We start from the raw sequence: 6,017 nt of genomic DNA, 5'->3' as shown, positions 1-6,017 counted from the left end.
TTAGTAACAAGTGTAAAATATTTTCCCCAATCGTTGTACCTGGTGCCCCGAGGGATATTTCAAGGGTGAATAAGCTCGCATAATGGCAAAGGGTACAATATTTTAAATTTCAATCGCTGCGAGCGGTCCGCGCGCTCCCCAGAGTGAGAAAGAACAAAGAATCCATTTGGTGACTTTTGCTAAGTGTAACTCATTATATATTTTGATAATATTTCAATTTTAGTTTCATGTTATAACATGAAACACTCTTATAATGACATAAATTATGTCATTATAGTAACCAAACTTCTTTTTAGTGTCAAGCGTGTTTGCAATATTTTTATTAGATTTACGAATTAATTCAGTTCAATAATATTATGATACACGTTTTAAACTTAGGAAATAATTATTTATAATTTATATTGAAATCAATTTTACAGGTCGACATACTTTCATAAAAATATATAAATACTTATACAAAAAGCAGCTAACAATGAAACGATAAGATCTAATTGGACATATTTTCCTGAACTTATGTTGTCGTGAATATAAAATGGAGCTTATCTGATTGCCTAATAAAAAACGCCAGAATCTAATAGCCTCGAAAACAAATGGAAACGAAAAATGAGGGTACGAACATAAAAATTCATAGCAATTTTTCGAATTTATATTAATTGTCACTTTTATATCCTAAGCTTCCCCTTCAAACATTAAGTTTTTATTCCGAGATTAATTTTGCGAATCGTTATCGCCGCCTGACGATTGCCGACGAATTTGTTACGGCAGAATACACCTTTTCAGACAAATTGCAAATTTTATGCGGCGCTACGATAAAGGACCTATAATCATTATTATAAGTCATAACTTTGATTGAAATTCGGTCACATTTTCGGAGGCCCTTATCGCATGGTTGCAGTCGCCGTGAAAAATACCTTTCGCCGAATTCGCGAATCGTTCGCCAACAGTCGACACTTCCAATCCATTTACGTTTAATGCTACAATGGAGGTGTTTAATATTGACATTTTTACAATAATTTAACGGCATTATTCCCTCCGTTGTGTGCTTGTGTTTTCACATTGAGAATTACATCGAATGAATGTCGACGTTGCATTTTTCCCATTCCGTGAGCATATTTTATTTTTTAAAATTGTTTATTTGATGACATTGTGGCTGGAAGTTATTTACGGTGGATTGCATTGTATTTGTTTTTGTTTATTTATACATCTCCATACAAAGCAATTATATTTCATTTTGTATATCTACTTTCCAGCGTTTTTTATAGGCAAGAAAAAATTAATAAAACTTCAGTTTTAAATATCTTTTAAGTCATTTTTAAAGAAATAGCTTGTGTATTTGTTAAAGCAAATAACGATTTTAATCCTTGCGAGTAGCTCTTTGAAAGCGACAGTAACAATAAAAACCTTAATAAGATTTAAAGCGTAATGAAATCAATGTCAATAAATCGCGGGCAACAGCTAGTATTGTAATAAATAGAATAAAATCGCATTTAACGAAACAAAGCATCCGTAATTCTCTTTGGAAGATCTCGTTAGAGTCTTAATGAATCTATTGAGATTTCACGGAGCGAGTCGGGAGGGAGGGTAGCTTGTACTAATAATTTGCGTTGAGACCTCGTGGTATCAGTACAACGAGTCATTGAGCAAAGCCTAATGCTATTTCGACCTAAGTTGGGAGCATCGAGTCGTCTCGAAACATCGCTCAACTTTAGATAATGCATTATTTTGTTGGGTAAAATTACCTTGGAAATATACATTTGTATTTCTATCTAGATGACGAATTGTTGAGTTATGCACGGCAAACGGTGCCAAGAGGCTTTTTGTTATCCATATAAAACGTATTTATGTGTAGTTCGTTTACACATTTCTTTATTCGTGCGAAGGTAAAATTAAAGACGTTCGTTCGTTCGTTCTTTGTCATTTGGCACTTACGAATCACGAAATCACGAAAAATACTAAGTAGTAAATACAAACTTTTCGCCAACATTGCAAAGTTGTGATTCATCAAACATCCACCTCCTTAATTTCGTGTTTGTAGAGCTCTCCATGCAAAAAAAATAAAATCTACAAAACATAACAAACATCCCGTTCCTAATTTAATCCTATACAGTGAAATAGCCGTATATTTTCATAGGAACTCTCGACGAAATAATCTTATTACAGCGCGAATTATATTTAGTTCGGGTACAGGGCTGGTGTCGCGGTGTCTCAGAAACTAATTGCATTACTGCGATAGAGCGCTGAAGCAAGCGATGCTAATGGACGGTATTAATTATCGCTAGCGTCTCATCAAATCTGCAAAATATCCATTTACGATGCTTAAACCCGTGAACGCTCTGACGTTTGTACAAAAATCAGTTTAACGCATAAAAGGAACGTAAACTGGGATTAACGATTCCAATGGAAATTTAGATTGAATTTCAATTAGTTGCATTTCATCGACACGACGTTCAACATTTTTGCGGAAATGAGATTAAATGATTTAATCTGCTATGGAAATTGGGATCTTTTATCTGAGTTCTGACAGCTTGGTTGGAAGAAATTCGATGATATTTGTGCAAATAGCGTAATGATACTCTATTTAATTAAATACTGTATTTTTTTGCGAAGTTATTCTTTTTCACGTGCTTTTCATTGTGTTAATAACGTAATAGAGACAAGTAAAAAAAACTCTAATTAAAATAGTTAATTTCTCATTCCAATACAACTTTCCGATAATGCAATTCACATTTGCGACTATGACCATTCAGCGCCGATCACATTTCCAAACATAAAAATTTGATTGTATAAAGCGGTATAAAAATGAAAACTACACTTCTACACTTCAGATCGTTGAGACGTATAACAATAAAGAAGTCGTAACGCGGTGTCTGAGTGCAGCTGTAACGACAGCAGATGGTCCATAAACGTCTCAATGTTAAAAGTTGTCCTATGAAGCGACAAGCCGGTTCCCCGCAGCGCGATCATTACTGCTACGGAGTTTTTGGCTATTCAATTGTTAATGGAATATTCAAATAGGTCTATTGAATAGGATAGAATATCATAGTGTAAAAGGTTCTATTGAAGAAGTTAATGGTAATAAAGAAATATAAGTAATTACTTTGTACTGAGTCAAAGTTAAAAGTTGTCGTAGCACATCGCCGGCGCCGGTTCTCCGTAGCGTGATCTGCTACGGAACATTGTACGTAACCATTGTATAACCGGCCGGGGTGGTGTAAAATAGCCTATTTATAGGTAATTTGATTATTTAAATAGGTCTAGTTGGTGTTATTAGTACGAGTATACCATACATTAAAATTAGATTTTATTTGAAATGGTTGTCTTGAAAAAATTGCATCCTACATTTGAAAGTCTGCCTAAAATCTTTAGGCAGACAACGTCGTTATTATGTAGACATTAAATTCAAATAGAAATATGTATAAACAGTCTACGTATTATTAGGACATGACTCCATTTAATGCCCAAAATTTCTGAAAGTGTATATACTTGACCATGATTTGAATACAGAACACCTAAAATAAAAATAAATAAAATCACAATACATTGTCCTTTTTTATATCAGCTATAAAAGGGTACGATTGCTAATTCTCAGCAACAGTTTAACTATAATATAAGGCCACTGCCAGCTTCAACCCTAATTCCGACATTCCCGTGACGTTAAATAAAAGTAACATTTCACCCGACACCTCGCAGCTGACGGCCTAACTTTATACATTTCATAATAGAGCCTGTAATTATTTCCAAGCAGTTATTGTCACTTCAATGGAAATGTATTATAGCGGGAAAAGGTTTAAATATGTCGATACAGCGCTTTGTGTTCAACCTTTTTTTTTTCTAGGAAAAAGAACTATCCTTTGTTTTTAGAGTCAATGAAATTAAGAGACTTTTTTTTATCAAAAATAAAATATTTTCCTATTTTTGTAAGAGTTTCCAAAACAGGATTGCAATAAAATCCCTGCTGCTTATTATTCCGAAGGGACGCACAATTGAAAATTATGACGAATTTAGTTTCAGTTACTTTTAGTAGCCATTAAAACGGTCATACTTTACTGTCCTTTCGAATGCCAATCGAAGTGAGGCATGAGTGTACTTCGTTAAGTTAATGTCAATATACGATAACGAGTGCTTTGACTTCATACGCGAATGGCTTTATATCCGAAAAATTGCACAAGAATCTCGCAGTCTTTTGCTTTCAAAGAGTCCCCTTGTTGATCTGTACTCTGTGAAAATATTTGAATCCGGTGAACGGGCGAGTCGGAGAGGGTTCATTCGATCGATGCACCTGAAATCTCTTCGGATAAAAGTTTGCCAACAAATTTCGTAATAATTTCGAAGCAGTGAAGCGCGTGACGTGAGCGACTTCAACAAACTTTGGCATCTGCCAACCGGAGCCAATATGAGGGCGAGCATTCCGAATATTGAAAAACTGGGTATCATAACTGCTTGATGGAATAATATGCTAAAAGCTAGTGGTTTACCGAAAACAAAATCACAAAACTTCTGTTGATCTTTAGTAGAGTCCCCTTCTACTTTACTTTGTTTTTAATCAATTCAAAAATGTGTAAGAAAAATAATCTAATAATAGAAAAATATATTCGCATTAGAATATTATGTAATAAACAACAACTTCCAACACAATCAATTGTGCCAAACAAATTGAAATGATTACAGTCGCCCGCATGACTTCTATCGAGAAACACTCCACGCCACTTTAAAATCGGAAAATTTAATATCGTTTCAAATTGGCAAAATAATAAACTGTGATGTCAGATACAGGAAATGCAATCATGCCGCTTATGGGGTTGTAATTAAATATTAAGCTTGCTGCTACGCCGCGATGGCTTACCTTCGTGTCATTGTTGATTTATTTTGTTAATTTCATTTCGTATTTTGACACGTTAATAACAATTCATATGAATATCTGATATGGTTAATATGGGTTTATTAATATTATGCTGTATATGCAATATGCATGCTTTAAATATATCCATACGATTAATGTAGAGCTTTCTCTCTATATCATAATAATTTTCAAATGTTTTGCCAAAACTATGTAGCAATAATTAAATTAAATTTATTGAACAAACATATGTAACTATTACAAGTTGAAGTACATATTTTTAATTAAAATAGAGAAATGTTAAAATAGTTCAAACGAATTTCAAAAAATGTATAGTTTATTTAGGATAATACAAATTTGTTTTATTGAACGGTTTTATAAACGATATTTTATGTATATAATATTATTTTTATGAATAGGTACAACTTCAATTAGCTAACTAGACCAGTCCATTGTCGGCTTAAATTTAGATAAAAGGTTTCTACATCCATCGAACTTAAAAACTCAATTAATAAATTTCATTGCCAAATGTCACTTAAATAATTAGGTACTAGCGCTTTTTAGTAAAACCAACTTTTAACTAAACATACTTCTACCACAATATTGTAATACTGTGCTTCTAATCTTTAAAAACAACAATTATAATAATATATAATAAAAATATATCTAATTCTTAGTCATAACATAAAAAAGAAGGAATATAAATGAAAATAACTACATTCAGAGCATTTATAGGTATTCCACCACTGTCATTCTTTGCTTATGTTAGCTTCAAGATGTATTTCCTTTGAAACAAAGCCTTTCATGTACAAGTGATAGAAATTAGACTCGTTCCATAATAACACTCTGTAATTATCGACAATAATTGCTAAAGGCACGTGTGTATAATACGTTATATGTGTATTCTAACTAACGGAGCTTTCTTTGTTACAAATTGAATACAAAGCAGTCAAGACGTGTACATTATTATGCTTTTTTAATCATGAAATAATTCAACGTTTATTATGTTTTATGGATATTGCGATTTTGCTATTGGGAATTTTTAATTATTTATGTATCTGATTTCAAAAATACTTCAATTTTAAATAATAAAAAATTTAATTGTACAAATCTTAGTATTTTTTTACTAAATTGGCAACTTTTATAACTTGATCATGCCTCTATGCTTCAACTTATGCTG

This window comes from Colias croceus, chromosome 14, assembly GCF_905220415.1.
Source record: "Colias croceus chromosome 14, ilColCroc2.1".
Lineage (NCBI taxonomy): Eukaryota > Metazoa > Arthropoda > Insecta > Lepidoptera > Pieridae > Colias > Colias croceus.
Note: the sequence above shows the minus strand (reverse complement) of the source record.